The sequence below is a fragment of the Arvicola amphibius genome, chromosome 1 (genome assembly GCF_903992535.2).
Source record: "Arvicola amphibius chromosome 1, mArvAmp1.2, whole genome shotgun sequence".
NCBI lineage: Eukaryota > Metazoa > Chordata > Mammalia > Rodentia > Cricetidae > Arvicola > Arvicola amphibius.
In genome coordinates this window covers 166,469,166-166,485,721 of record NC_052047.1, presented here as the reverse complement: position 1 = coordinate 166,485,721, position 16,556 = coordinate 166,469,166, and positions in this window count along the sequence as shown.

Here is a 16,556-nt window from a genome sequence, read left to right as displayed (position 1 = left end):
CCCACACAACACCTCACAACTCTTTGTAACTCCAGTTCCAGGAGATCTGGCACCCTCACATAGACATATGTGCAGACAAAACACCAATGTACATAAAATAAGAAAGAAAAGAAAGAAAATTGCCATTTCAGCCCTTTGGCACAGCCTTTCTTTTCTTTTTCTGTTTCCACAATGATCATCACTATCTAGATAATAATGCACTCATAATGTCTATATCTGTCTACATCTGCACATCCACATGGGCAGGGACTTGGGTCTGTTTTGGCAGAGTTGTTCCACTGAAAATGGAATTGTCAACCTCTATTCCAGCTGAGCCTTCTTAACTTTAACAATGGAGCTACCTACAAAATTTACCTCAAAAGATGTTTCCGGGGAAAAGTGTTGCCTTTTAATACTTTATATATTAACTGCCATGTTTGTTTATTTTTCTTAAGTGAAAGGTTATGTGCTAAGAGTGTCTAGAAACTGCCAGCTATGACGGTGCACACCTCTAATGCCAGCACTCAGGAGGCAGAGGCAGGTGCTGGATCTCTGAGTTCAAGGCCAGTCTGGCCTACAGAGTGAGTTCCAGGACAACCACAACTACACAGAGAAACCCTGTCTCAAAACAAAAAAACAAAAAATTAAAAAGTCTAGAAACCATGTAAGACCTACAAACAGAAGTTGCTTTTAGCCTAGAAGAGAGATAAACGAGATCCAAAGTGAAATACTCCTACTGCCCTGGTAATGGGCCCATCCCTCTGCACAGCGACTCTATAAAACTAAACAAATATTTATCTTCGACATCAGAAGAAGTCAGTTAAGCAAATGACGTTTCATAAGAAGTGAAATGAAAGACTTCCTTCCTTTATTTATTCTGGATAATCTATTAAATTTTAGTGTGGGTTTAGTCCGCCAGACATAGAGGCATTGTCTGTAAAAGGTCAGCACTCGCTGTATCTCTGCCTCATCCTGTGAATAAACTATACTCTTAGCTATTCTGCACACCAGTACACTATTTCACAGTGTAATAAAGGTCTCCTTGGCACGGCATTTTCTTCAGACCAGCTAATCAGCTCAACCGTACTGATAGTAGTTTAGTTAAACTTCACTGTGCGTTAAACGCTAGGAGTTGCACCTGTGTTTCTTGTAACGCACTCCTCGGCTCTACATAAAACGTGGTATAACTATATATCCCAGTGAGCTAAGCAATTTCCCCTATTCACGGAGTCGGGGCAGAGGCTCAAATCAAGACCATCTGTCAGGTCCCTAAATCAGGCCCAGTTGAAGGGACTCTCCTGCCTCTGGCCATCAGTCTAAGCAGTTAGCCTTACCCGGTCCGCTTTAGGCCAGTTTTCCAGCAACTAAAGACTATTCCTTATGAGCTGATACTACAGAAGCTATTGATTGTCTTTCTGCAGCTGGGTTTAACTGCCTGTCCTGGGTTTCATCTGCTCTCTCTGGCAGTTGTATAAAAGGACATATGGTGGTTCTTTGTTGCTTTGGCGGTCCCCAGCGAGGAAGGATTTTCCAAAACAGACGTACTAGCTGTGCCCCATACTACATCGGGATGCCAGAGTGGACCCAGGCCTATCAACTATAAAATGTTTCCCTTATTTATCCATAAAATAAACGTATATCTGCTGAGGACATTCCTTATGCCCACAATCTTTGTAGGCCTTGGAAACAGCACACAGAACAGCGTAAAACAAACTACACAATAGCAGCAACAGAAATCTCCTCTTGGGGATCTTCGCCAGGTGTGACACTAATCTTGGTTGTCAGGTTGACACATCTGGAAGAGGGAAGTTCAATTAGGGTACCGCCTGCATTGGGTTGACTTGTGGCCATGTGTGTAGGACATTTATTGATTGCTAATTGCTGTAGGAGGGACCAGTACAATGTGGGCAGTGCTACCTCTGGGCAAGCGGTCCTTGGGTTGTGTAAGAAAGCTGGCTCAGCATGAGCAAGAAATAAGCAAGCCAGCAAGCAGCATCCTCTGTGGTTCCTGCTTCAAGCGCCTGCCTCAAGTTTCTGTTCCTGCCCTGGCTCCTCTCAATAATGGACTATAAGTTGTAAGATGAATCAAACCCTTTCCTTCCCATGTTGCTTCTGGTCGTGCTTTATACTTTGCATTTTGATCTTTTCTGGGCGAGAGCTTGGGGCAAAAATCCTCTCATGGTGCTGGGTGTTGACAGTGAGCTATAGTCACTATAGTCAGTCACCAGATATGGGGGAATGACAGACCCTGCAGGGATGTGTGGCTAAGCTGCATCATTTCCAAAAGCGAGGTGCATCCAAAGCACTTCCAATAAAGGATGCTGTCAACCTACAATAGGCTTACAGGGATGGAGGGCTTATGGGAAGGAACCCTTATACTTCAAATACTTCATTTTATAGTATATAAATTGTACCCTCTAAAAGAGTTTCTGCATGTATCTTTGACGGGGTCACATGCCTATTTCTGCACCTATCATTGGCCGGGAGAATGTGATCTAATGATTGACCAAGCCTGATGACCACACCCCATTCCTGGAAGGCAGAGATAACATCAGTTTCCTCTAAACTTTCTAAAGCAGAGTAACTTGGAATGGAAAGAGGGTGGTTCTCAGTTTAAACTCAGAAAAGTAGATGTACTTCTTTTTTTTTAATATTTATTTATTTTATTTATTTATTTATTTATTTATTTATTTATTATGTATACAATATTCTGTCTGTGTGTATGCCTGCAGGCCAGAAGAGGGCTCCAGACCCCATTACAGATGGTTGTGAGCCACTATATGGTTGCTGGGAATTGAACTCAGGACCTCTGGAAGAGCAGGCAATGCTCTTAACCTCTGAGCCATCTCTCGAGCCCGTAGATGTACTTCTTAAGGCCCAAGTACCAAAGTTGACTTTTGACTAGTTCAGACTTCTTGGGCCTCTCTGAATGTGCACAGATCTGCTGTAAACCAAATATTGGACACACTTCTGTCACACTGACGCCTAAGTTCTGCAGTTCTTGCCCTCTGTATGCAGGTCTCCTAGCAAAGCAGAAGGCCATGTGTGGGCTCTTATTCTTGGGAATACGAGAAAGTCCTTAGGTGTGCTAACATGGAAAGGGGAAATGCCACGGGCCGCAAACCCAGACAAAGAACCGCAGGCAACTAAGGAATGCAAAGTAAGGGAGAAGGAGTCTGCCCCAGGGAAGAGCCCTCAGATTGACTTTCTACTACCGAATGGCCAGCCCTGAAATTATATCCAAACAGATCACATTATACAGACGAACAGGTCACATTTATGTATTTAGGAATGCGTGCATGCACGTGTGTGAACAAGGTTGGGTACATGGGAAGGGTTTGGAAAAAAGACAAAGGAGAAAATGATGTAATCATGTGGGTTTTTTTGTTTGTTTGTTTGTTTGAGACAGCATTTCTGTGTGTGTAGTCCTGGCTATCCTGGAATTCACTTGTAGACCAGGATGGCTTTTTTTTTTTTTTTTTGGTAACCACATTTTTAAAGTGAACCTTTAATTGTAAAGTTGAAAGAACATAGAGTATCTACTGTCACAGGTAACAGATATCTTACATGTTGATATTATTATTTCTCAAGATGAATTAATATCATCATGTAAGATCTCTGTTACCAGGATGGCTTTTGAACTCACAGAGCTCCACCTGTCTCTGCCTCTAGAGTACTGGGATTAAAGTTGTGTGCCACCACTGTCCTGCTCTTTTTCTGGGGGTGAGGGGTTGGAAAGCATGTTTTAATTAAGAAAAAAACTTTAAAAAGCAAGCCCTTGTCCCCTTGTTCAGCACTCAGTGTTTGCTGGGTTGAACTTGAGAATTCTCAGTGCTTGCTGAAGTGTGGTCACAGACTCCCTGTGACCTTGTTAGCTAACCAGCAGCCTAGTGTCTCCAGAATAAGATCAGAAACAAATTATTTGTCTTTTTCCTCTCTCTCTCTCTCTCTCTCTCTCTCTCTCTCTCTCTCTCTCTCTCTCTCTCTCTCTCTCTCTCTCTGTCTCTGTCTCTCTGTCTACATTCACTTGCCTTTACTCCCTAAACCCCCAGCCCTAGTATGAGCCCTACTCTCCAAATTCTTGGGTCATCCCCTGCAGTAGCAGCGGTTCTCAACCTGTGGGTTGTGACTCCTTTGGTGGGCTAGAACGACCTTTTCTTAGGGCTCACCTAAGACCATCAGAAAACACAGATACCTGCATTGTGATGTATAAGAGCAACAGAAGTACAGTTAGAAAGTAGCAACGAAAACGATTTTATGGTTGGGGGTCACCACAACCTGAGGAACTGTATTACAGGCTTCCATTCCAGCATTAGGAAGGTTGAGAACCCCTGTCCTACAACATTACTGTTCAGTGTTGCAGGAAGGGGGGAGTGAGCTTAGGAGTGGGAAGCTCTGACTGAAGCAGCTCCTGGGGGGATGAAAGCCACAACTGAGCCTGCTACATATTAACCACTTGACACCCTCGGTGCACTGCCATTCCCAAGCATTCCAGCGCATGGTTGCAAGCTTGCCTTTTAGACACCTTTCACAACAGACTGGCTGGGAAGCTGGGCAACCCCGGCAGCATTCCGACAATGGTTCTCTGCACGTGACCTTGGCATCCCCCTCTCTGCTGTAGGATTGGAGCCACACTGCCCAGTCGCTCACCCTCACTCAAAAGTGAGCTCTCCTGGACACCTTGGGTGAATCTGACATGTTCCAGTTCAGCAGTCTCTGGCCCACTGGAGAGTCCTGGGCACCCCAGCACCTCAGAGGGCTGCAGTTGGAATCTGTGACAGATCTGTGATCTTTATCTCACACGGCCCTTGAGGCCTAGACATTTTCACAGCTTCGTGCTGCACAAAGTGAGTCCATGCCTGACTGCACAGGAATGCAAACCCAGCGATTATTTACCAGGTGGGACGTGGGCTCTGGGCTTCCTTCTGGCTTGAGATACCTCTGTCAAGTGTCTGCTTCTAGTTTTGATGGACTGTATTCTAAACCTGTTTTAACCTGAGTAGGAGGAAAAGAATCCCATATGGAGGAAGAAGCATCTCCATATGAAGGGCCATCTGGAGAAACGGGTGTGCAATAAATCACCGTGAGCATCAGCTGGACTTACTGGAGACCCACCTATTTTTCTGCAAGTGGAAACAGGAGAAAACAGCGTTGGCCCCTGGATTCTGCCATGAACGTCCTTATGGGAAGGCCAAGGTCCCAAGACACTGGGCTGTCAGCCTGGGAAGAAGCTGTGCTACCTGGGAAATGGAAGACATTTGTTATCCGCCCCCTTCCCTTTCATCCATAGTCACCAAAAAACTGACTTTTCTGAAAAAAGAAAAAAAAAGCAACCTGTTTCCTTGTGCATGCTTGCTTTTGGAAGGCATCCTGTTTCGCAGTTTGCACTGACTCACTGAGGTACAGGGTTGCCAGTCAGTGCCATAGTGGCAGAGTCTCCATCAACACCCACCTAACTCCCCTCAGCCGCTTCTCCATTTGGGAAGTTACCCATCGCAGTGAAATATTTGGTACTGACTTAAACAATAAACATGAATTTTCTGTGCAGAAACTAAAAGACGTCTACGTGAAATAATTTTGGGTTTCTCTGTGCACATAGAATAATTTTAAAGGGTACGATTTAAAAGAACAAAACAGGGGCTGGAGAGATGGTTTAACAATTACGAGCACTGCTGCTCTCCCAGAGGACCTGAGTGTTCTCATCCCAGCACCCATACCAGGCAACCGACGAGTGAATGTAACGACAGCTTCAGGATGTCTGGTACCTTCTTCTGATGTCTGCAGGCACTAGTGGGCACATGTATGCACATGTACACACCATACACACATGTACACACACACACACTTTATTTTAAAGAAAAGGAAAATGGAAGAGACATTAATATTGAGCTGCATCAATTCCATGTTGTGGGTCTTGCCCTTCTATGAGCAAATTGCCCCATCACGTTTAGGTTCAGTTCACCTAAAGAGGTGGTAAACTGACCCAGGAAGGGCTATTGTCCTCAGCCTTTAATCGGTGACCCAATCCTAGCCAAAGTTCTTCTCTTAGATTTTTTTTTTCCTACTGAAGACTGCCCTCCCTCTTTGGTGAGATCACATGACTGACACCCAGATTTGTAGGAGGCATGATCCCCATCATTTGGAGAAACCCAATGACCAAGAAATGAAGAAGCTGCAGTAATGTAGAGTCCCTGGTCTCCAATCTGGCTCTTACAGATCAACAGGAAATCCCAGAAGTTTCTGTAAATTCCCTTTCCTCGTAAGATTCTGACAGTAGACTGTTATATGCAAGTGCAAGAATTTTGACTGACAGCTCACCAGTGTATTCGCACTGACAATTAGGAGCCCACAGCAGCACAGGGGAGCGATTCTGAAGAATTTCATAACTAGCAGGACAGAAAACTATGTGAATGATATATGTTATAGTAATTAATTAGCTAATTGAGTTTGTAGTACTAAGAATTGAACCTAAGGCCTCACAAATTCGAGGCAAGTGATTTACCACTGATCTAGATACCTGGCTCCCCCCCAACTTTCTCTTTCTGAAATATTTCTTACTTTTAATTTTTTATGTATGGTGTCTTGCCTACTAGTATGTATGTGTACACATGTGTGTCTGGTGCCTGTGAAGGACAGAGGAGGCATCAGGTGTTGTGGAACTGGAGTTACAGACAGCTGTGAGCTGCTATGGGGGTGCAGGGAACAGAATCTGGGTCCTCTGGAAGAGCAACTGGAACTCTTAACCACTCAACATCTCCCCAGCTCTGATCAAACCCTTTTCTATCCTTCCATTTTGAGAAAGTCTTGGTAATGGGCCCAGGTTGGCCTTGAACTCACTGTGTAGTCCAGGATGGTCTGACACTCTAGTGATCCACATGCACTATCCTCCCATAGAGCTGAGGCTAGAGGTGTGAGCCACCATACCCTGCTACTTTAAATAATGAACAAGTGGCCAACAGATACCTTAAACATAGAATGGGTGAGCCGAGTGGTGGTGGTGTACGCCTTTAATCCTAACACTTGGGAGGCAGAAGCAGAGGCAGAGGCAGAGGCAGATAGATCTCTGTGAGTTTGAGGACAGCTTGGTCTATAGAGTAAGTTCCAGGACAGTCAAGGCTGTTTCACAAACAAACCCTGTCTCAAACAACAACAACAACAACAACAACAATGGAATGAGCATTCAGCATGGTACACCAGTGGGGAATTTTTACTCCTGTTCCACATAATGGAGTTGAACATTTATTAAACTATGTTCAGCTGTGCAAAGTAAATGTGGCTCATTTGTTTGCTTGAGGGCTTTGATGGCCAGGGCACAGGCCAGAGGCACTGCAGCAAAGGGGAAGACAAGAATCAGTAAGGACATAGGAAAGGGGCTACTACCCAAGGACATGGGAAAGGGCCCACCACCCAAGGGCATGGGCCCCCCACCCAAGAGTCTGCTTGAAGTTGCTTCCTTGCTTAGAGCCATGGATTCCAGAAAAATCAGTAAGATTTGTTCTGAAGGTTGCTCACCAAAAAGGCACACTTCCCTTTAGAGGGAGTCATTTCAAATAAGAACACTAAAATAGCAATAAATCTGGCTTACAGCCTGATGCATGCTGCCTTCAGGTATGGCTTGCTTCTTCTCCAGATGTTTTCTTGGATAAGACTATAAATATTTGTGTATACTTAAAACATCTTAGCTTCCTCTGTGGCCTCTGAGACCTAGGGTCTCACCTTATCAGCTGTCATGCGGCTCAGAGCAGCTCAGAGACGCCCTGTGAGCTCACTAAATCCCTTTGAGATGCAGCTTCAGAAGCCACCCATGTGCTATATTCGGCTGCTTAAAGACACTTGATGAAGCCGGGCGGTGGTGGCGCAGGCCTTTAATCCCAGCACTCCAGAGGCAGAGACAGGCGGATCTCTGAGTTCAAGGCCAGCCTGGTCTACAAGAGCTAGTTCCAGGACAGGCTCTAGAAACTACAGGGAAACCCTGTCTCGAAAAACCAAAAAAAAAAAAAAAAAAAAAAAAAAAAAAGAAAAAAAAAGACACTTGATGAAACCTTCTTCTGAGAAGCCTATGACTGAACCATGATTAATAAAAACTCCAGGTCAGAAATTGGGGTTCAACCTAAAGACCCAAAACCTAAACAGCTAGCCACTGGCTCCTAACTCGACCTCAGTCTGAAATGGCGATCCTTCTTCCAGGAATCTCAGGGTGAAACTGTCCCTGAGAGCTGTCTTCTCCCATCTTATATTCCTCTCTAGGGCTGGGATTAAAAGCGTGCACCACTGGGATTAAAGGCATGCACCACCTGATTTCTTTGGCAACAAGTGTGGCAACTGGGATTAAAGGTGCATTTCTACCAGGTGGTGGTGGCACATGTCTTTAATCCCAGCACTGAGGCAGAGGCAGGCGGATCTCTGTGAGTGTGAGGCCAGCCTGGTCTACAAGAGCTAGTTCCAGGACAGGCACCAAAGCTACGGAGAAACCCTGTCTCGAAAAAAAACCAAAAAAATAAAAACACAGAAAAACCCATAAAGGTGTGTGTTATTGTGGCTACTGGGATTAAAGGTGTGTGTTACCATAACCTGGTCTATAAGGCTGACCAGATCTTCAGGCAGTTTTTATTTATTAAAATACAATTGAAATGCCACTACATATGACCACACGTGTTTGTGCATGTATTTTCTCTGAGCACCTCCCATTAACGCCCATGCTTGAATCTATGTCATAACCTCTTTTATTTCCACCCTGAGGTAGTTTACATACACAGAGGGGAAACTGAGGGGAAACTCTATTGTGACTAGAGGCTGTAGCAACTTAAGAACTCCAGCTGTGGAGACAATTTTAAGATGTGGGGAAGGCAATAGAGAGATGGCTCAGCAGTTGAGAGTACTTGATGCTCTTGCAGAGGACCCATGTTTGGTCTCCAGCATCTACATCAGTGGCTTATAACTGCTCGTAACTCCAGCTCTAGAAGATCCGAAGCTCTCTTTTGGCTTCTGCAGGCACCCTGCATACACATGTGCACACACATATGTGCACATGTACGTACACATGCACACACACACAGACACACACAAATTAAATAAATCTTAGGAAATATTTAAGAGCTGGGTGGTGGTGGTGCACCTTTAATCCCAGCACTCAGGAGGCAGAGACAGGCGGATCTTTGTGAGTTTGAGGCTATTCTGGTCTACAGGGCAAGTTCCAGGACAGGCGGCAAAGCTACAGAGAAACCCTATCTTGAAAAAAATTTAAGAAGCTAGATTTAGAAAAGGTGGCATTTCAACAGCAACACCAAAACTGACTTGGGGAGGAAAAAAAGCCTTTGGAGAGCTCATTTGTGTTTATTTTGCTTTTTCTCATTGTGTTTTAGAGACCAGACACTTTTCTACATGTTACAGATTTGGGTCAGCAGTCTAGCTCAATGGGTAGAATACCTAGCATGTGTGGGAAGGGAGTCTTGGTTTTGAGCCCCAGCTCCGCAGAACAGTGGCAACAGCAGCAATAGCAGACACTGCCAGTTCAAACCTGAAACCAGGGTGTGAAGAAGCCATGAAAGAATGATGTGCAATCCTCCGCTTAGAAAACAGTGAGACTTCAGAAAAGGCAAGCTGCCCTCACAGTACACTTTCCAGGTCATGGAGTGTGTATCTTGGTATGCATAGAATAAAGACTGTTATGGCAAACACCTTTGGTGCCCTCTGATGTTCAGCTGCTGAGCAGGAACCAAGAGGAGGAGTCTGGGAAGGGAATCTTGGCTGGAAACAGGGAGCTAGGTAGGAATACAAGTGGGCTGGGGTCTTGTTCAGGTTCCACCAATACTACATAGAAGCCATTTAGAATCCCCTCTGCAGCTTACTTGCTTACCTTTAAACAACATGGGTCTGGGTTGGTGAGATGGCACAGCAGGTTAGACTGCTTGTCACCAAGCCTGGCCACCTGAGTTTGATATCCACCTGGTAGAAGGAGAGAACCAAACCGGAAGCTGTCCTTGATCTCTGTTCATATTCCACACAAAATAAAGAAAATTTGTGTGTGTGTGTGTGTGTGAGTGTGCACACACACACGCACACACAGAGAGAAAGACATTGATTTAGGGGCTAGAGAGCTGGCTCAGAGCACTTGTTGCTCTTGCAGAGACCCGAGCTTGGTTCCCAGCACCATAGCACCCAACTCTCTGTAACTCCAGCTTCAGGGGATCTAATGCCCTCTTCTGGCCTCCTCAGGTACCAGGCACACATGGTAGGCATACACATAGGTGAAACACACATACACACAAAAACATTTTAAAATAAAAGAGAGATACAGACCATCAGGTCCCTGAGGTTTCTCAGTGTAAGGAGCAGTGGAAAAAAAATAAAATGTTCTCAGAGATGGGCTCATCTTGGCTGGAGCTTTCTGTCAATCTGCTGCCACTGTGTCTGTTCCCATTCTAATCTCATCTTCCCTGCTCTCCTATTTTACTTTTTCTTGCTGTGCTAAAAACCATGACTAAAGCAGCTTGTGGAGGAAATGGCTTGTTTGGCGTTTGCGACCCAATCGCTGTCTGTCAACTGAGGGAAGTCAGGGCAGGAACTCAAGTGGGAATCTGGAGGAGAAACGGAAGAAGAGTCTATGGAAGAACACTGCTAATTGACTTGCTCTCCGTGAGTTGCTCAGCTTGCTTTCTTAAGCCTCCCAGAACCTTCTGCCCAGGGTTGCTCTGCCCACAGAGGGCTTAATCACATCCAGTCCATATCAATTATTAATCAAGAACATGCCCCACCCAGTCTGATGGAGGCATTTTCTCAGTTGAGAGTTCCTCTTCCCACATGACTCTAGCCTTGTGTCAGGTTGACAAAAAAAAAACCTCACCAGTATGCTTGCTCAACTTCAGTTCAGGAGAGCAAGGAAAGAATGTTGGGATAGGAGGGAAAGAAGGGGTACCAGGCGATAAAACTCCCCAGTTATTGGGGGTTCCTCTGCCGATGCAATAAGCCAGTCAAACCGAATTAATAAGAGCAGATTTAATAAACAGAGCAAATCAGAGTGAAGTAACTCCTGAGTGACTCCCAGGGAGGGAGGAGAGCGATCACAGGACAGGGCTAGCGATCAGGTCTTAAATACCCCGTAGGCGTGGTCTTGAGCAGCTCCAGGGGAGGGGCTGACCCTTTCTGATGGGCGGGGTCTGGAATAGGAGAGCGGGACCAGGTTCCCCACTGGAATGGGGGAGTGAGACCAAAGCAGAGATTCCAAACACTGGGTGGAGAAAGAGTTCAACCAGGTGGCAGAGTGTGGAGGGACAGATAACACACACACAGGCTTCAGAGAAACGGGGAAGGGCTGGGGATCAGAGAAAACAGGAAAAACAAAACACTGATCTTTGTTCATGAAATGAATAGTAGCTGACGTTCATAAGGCTGGCCCCTGATGAATGTGTTGTCTGTAACATTCCGGTCAGTCCTCAGATTTGTGAAAAACTTAGTCTCATAAAATGAATTAACATTGTCGTGTTAGTTACTTTTCGTGTGTTGAAATATCTGATAGAAGCGACTCGAGGGAGAAGAGGTTTACTGTCCAGTATGCAAACAAAGGCATAGGGATGGGGGTCTCTGTTCACAGCAGCAGGGGCTTATGCAAGGCTTGTTCTATCGCAGTAGATCTGGAAACAGAGCCAGAGGTGGGCTCTCACCTCAGAAGCACACTCCTAGAAGTGTTTGTCCAATAGCTAGTCCCCGCTCCCTGAGGGTCTACAGGGAACCAAGGGTGCCAATAGATGAGCTGGAAACCCATTTCTCATTCAAACTACAACAATCACACTTGGTAAGAGGCAGGACTGGGGCTTGAACCTCTATTCTGACTTCAGAGTGAGGGTTCATGAACACGGCCGGCCTGCCCTGCTTCTGATCAGGTAACAACACTGATTTATTCAAGGCAGTTTGCATTTAGCCTGATGTGTAGGCTGACCTAGAATGATGTGGTCATCCCTTAGAGCGGACAGTCATCAGACTGGCAGGCACCTGCCCACATACTCACTGCCTGATGCCACTCAGGACGTCTTGGTGAGGAATATTAATAATGCATAATATGAATAGAGAGTCGTCTTGTGTGGTGTGGGTGTTGACACATAGGGAGAGCCTCTGTAGCCAGTTAATGAGCTCCATCTCAGTCTAACGGTGAAGTTAACTCTTGCAGGAGTGCAGGACCATCCCTGCTCACTCCTGCAGATGACCACAGGTTGCTGAGGTTTATGTGGAGAAAACATAAGTAAGATGCAGGTGACTATCCCTAACCAACCACATCGCATTTTCTTAGCATGGTACCCATCAAAAACCACTAGCCTCATTATTGGAGCCCTGTAGGTATCTAACTACCTGTTAGGGTTGACGGTCCCAGAACTGGGATGTGATGACGCACATTGGGACTCTTCAACTGGTGGTCATTCCCCACCTGATATTTTAGCGGCACAGCTGGGAGAGCATCGGGAAGGACGCTGAAGTCTCCAAGGGCACGTGCCTTCCCTGACTTTTGTTTCCATATAGGGATAGTCTGCAAGTCCTAGAACTCAGGCTAAAATCTGCATTGCAGGAGTCTCCTCCAGACAGAAGCATCATAATCCTGAGTGTTTCATGGCTCTGGAGAAGGTGTGTGTGGTGGGGGTGAGGGTGTGAGCAGCACACACAAAGTTCCAGCATAAAGCCTGGAGTAGAGGAGGCGATCATTCACTGCAAATTCTGTCTGTTTTGATTATTTATCACTGTGTAAAACTATCTTAAACCTTAGCGGCTCTAAGGACCATGCCCATTGGCCATCAAAAGGTTTAGTACGCTTTTCTTGAATAATTATTTGCTTACAGCTCTGCAACCTGATCTGGGCTTATCTGTTTCTTCTACGGGGCCCATGGTTCCACAGCTACTCTCTGCCCCTCTCCCATGCTTCTATCTTTCTCACCAGTCGGGGTTGCGCTGGGCTGGAAATTCAAGATGGCATCTCCAACATGTCAGACATCTGACAAGGCTGGTTGGAATAGCTAGGACCTGGGTTCCTAGAATTTCTCTCTTTTTTTCTCTCTGATGTTTGGCTAAGCAAGGCCATCTGTGTAGGTATTTAAGGTACTGTCATATAGGACTCCTTGATCAGAAGGACCTTATTTGGTTAAGGTGCAGTTGTCATTTGTCCCGTAGTTCAGTTCCATTGAGGCTCCACAGCTGTCTGTCTAAAGTTCAGGAGTTTCCACGAGCTTGGTTCAGCTGTCTCTGTAGATTTCTCCATCGTGATCTTTACCTCCCTTGCTCATATATTCCCTCCTCCCTCTCTTCGATTGGATATCCAGTGCTCAGCCTGGTGCTTGGTTGTGGATCTCTGTATCTAGTTCCATTATCTTAGTAATTTTCAAACAAGACACCCTACATTTCTATTTTCTTCTGAACCCTCAAATTACTTAACCAGTCTTCTTAGTCAAATCTCCTTCATGAAAGTAGGAGCTGGCATATATTGTAAACACTTGTCTTGTTTCACCTGACTTTCAGTATCACCTGGCTGTTCTCAGTGGGCCAAGGTAATTCCTGAGACACCCTGAGGAGCAGGCAAGTGTTTGCAGCCCTCACCTTACTTTGGTTTCTTACCTTCAGAATCCCATAAGCAGCAGATCCTGAGAGAGCTACACCAGGAAGTATGTCCCCTCTCCACGCTACCTCATAAACAGAGGGGTTTATGACAGACAGAGAGAAATGAGGTGTAACATCTTAAGAAAGTGGAAAGAACTAGACGCTTAGGTCTCAAGACCATGACTTACCTGTCTGAGGTCACATTAGCTTCCGACATGGCTTTGGGTGGGAGAACTGGTCTACTAGAAAAATCAACTGCCTCTTCTAAGACCCTGGATAGGGCAGTTCTCTGCACACGGCTGTGAGTAAGTTGGGTCAATACGGCTTCTCCTTATTTACCAACCATTTAAGTGCCAGCAAATGTTCCATGCAGCACAGTGCTCGCACCTGTAGGGATGTAACTGTGACCCCAGGAGAGCAGGCTTGCTTGCCTCTCTCTCCAGTCATGTGTCTGGTTAGCTCTAGTTAACATGGGGATTGGAGATTACCGAGAACGAGACACTGTTTCTTGTGCCTGGGGACTTCGTCCCAGTTAGTACCTGTATCCCCACATGCCTACCACACCTGTGTTCCAGAGATCCAGAATGCATTCCTCCACTGAAAGTTCAATTGACCCTAGGATAGCTGAGTGAAGAAGAACCAGAAACTGATTGGTTCTGCTTACTTGATTTGGTTCCATTCCAGGAAGGAAGATGGAATATCCTCATGAGGAGGGATTCCCACATGGATACCCCATCTGACCTCCAACCTAGGAGTCTTGTTTCCTTTTCTCTATCCCGAGTTCTCCACCATCTCTTCTTCTACAGCCTCAGCTGTATTGGGAAGCCCCATCTCTGTTCCTCTGTGCACAGCGCCACCTCCCCTTCTTTTCTTCTTGTCTCTTCACTGCCTACAGCTGGCATTGGCTGGTGCTATGCCTTCCCTTCCTTCGCATAGCTGTGCCGGCTCTTCGAGGAACCTTGGAGAGATGAGGCTCAATCTTGTGCATGGAGGTGTCAGTAGAGTATCATACCCTGGGGAAAGCTCCCACCCTTGAGAGCCAAAGGAACAGGCAACATATTTTATTTATGACTATTGGTGTTATCCCTGCATGAGGGTGTTGGGTACCCTGGAGCTGGAGATAAATACTGTGAACTGCCATGTGGGTGCTGAGAATTAAACCCACCCAGGTCCTCTGGAAGAACAGCCAGTAGGAACAAGTAACTTTTACAAAGTGCACTTATTTCCCAGTGGCCGGGAACAAGGAGCAAGGCCAAACTCTTACAAAACAGTGACTTTGGTCTTAAGACAGGAATCACACTAGCAAGGACTCCTGCTTGATGACCCTAGGTGGTCAGTATATATCTGGGTGAGAGCTTGCTGCTTCTCAATCATCTTACCTGACAAAAAGAGACAGTTCCTGCCTTTGATAAAGTGGAGAGGCCAATCCTACACACAGATACAGTCGTAGGATGGTGCGATGTTTTGGGAAGGAAGTTTCCAGAAGCAAATGTTGCATAGGGCACCATCTATGGTTCCGTCCAGGCAGCACAGATATCATGGAGGGTGGTACCGCCCCCAAACCTCCACCATAGACAGCTGCATGCAGCGGCACAGGGCTCTCTTGGGGGCATGGTGGGCTCCTGTTTCCTTTACTGTGCGAAGGGCTTGGACCTCTGGCTGTCACCTGGATCCTGGGTGCAAACAAGCATGCCTGGGGTGGAAGGTGTCCTCCCCCATACTTCCTTTTACCTTTTCATTACAAGCACACATCTAGGTCTGGATCCCCACCTGGAAGGGCCTCAAGAAGAACATTTTAGGACTATACCCACTTGCCAAGGTTTTTTTTTACTTTGATTCCTACATTGATTTCATTTCACGAATCTTCACAACTGAGGCCTTGAAAGCTTTCTTGATAAAGTGGGGGTGTCTCCCTTTTTAATCTCTGTCACTTTCTAAACCCCAGGCTGCAGCACTTTTCTGCCCCCCAAATCCCTGTGCGTGACTACTAGGACCCCTGGAGGCACCTGACTCGATAAACTTTTAAACCCGCTATTGCCAGGGAGACCATGGGTCTTGGTGGGTTAGAGCCACTGAGATTCTTATCAGTTGCTGAATTCCACGCAATCCTCTTTAGAAACCTTCTGCTTAATATGCTCTAGAGGCATTCAGGGCCCCAGCTGCAAAGTAGGTGCCCAGGGCGGGGGAGAGGGGGCGAGGGTGGGGGGCAGCTGCAGACAGAGCCCAGCTTCTGACCAGCAATGTTATTTTAATTATTGCAAATCCGTCATGGCTGCCAAGTGCTCACTTTCATTCCTATTATTAACTGGGAACCTTGCCGGCCAGTGGCTTCTTCTCAAGTGGAAGTCTGTGGACTTTGATGCCCTCAGGGGGACGCTTCCAGTCAAGCTGAATACAGGTGGGCCCATGTGGTAGTGTATTTCCTCCCCTGGGAAAGCGTGGAAGCATGCTGGGAAGGAGGAGGCACAAGTGGGTCTGGCTGGGTTCTAGGTCAGTTGCGTATACACGCGCTGAGTTCTGTTGATACCCTTTCTTCCTTCTGCCCAGAGGACCTTGTTAGCCTTTGCCAGGCTGTGAAAACTGGCAAGGCAAGTGGGACAGACTAAGCATTTGTTTTCTGGTAAGTCAGGCCTCTGTCCTGCCCGCACCTTTGGCCTCGTTTTGATCAAGGTTGCCAGCACCGGATGCGGTGTGTGGGGGCGGCGTCTAAACTTTCTCCAGGTGTTGGTTTAAAGTAGAGTTACCTTACATTTTGGGTGGTACTTCTGAGTTTCCAAAACTGGTTCTCAGCCACTCGGTTTCTCATCAGATTTCCTCAGGTGGAAGGAGGGTTTCTCTTTCAGTGAGAAATTTCCGAAGCTCAGAGCCCTAAGCAAGTTGGCCAGTTTTGCAGGGCTATGGAGTGGAAAAATAGAAAACCAGGACTTGTGCTCCTTCGTCTGAAGACTTTCAGTGCCCATGCGGACTCTGCAGTGCCTCACTACTAACCCCAGGAAGTCTGT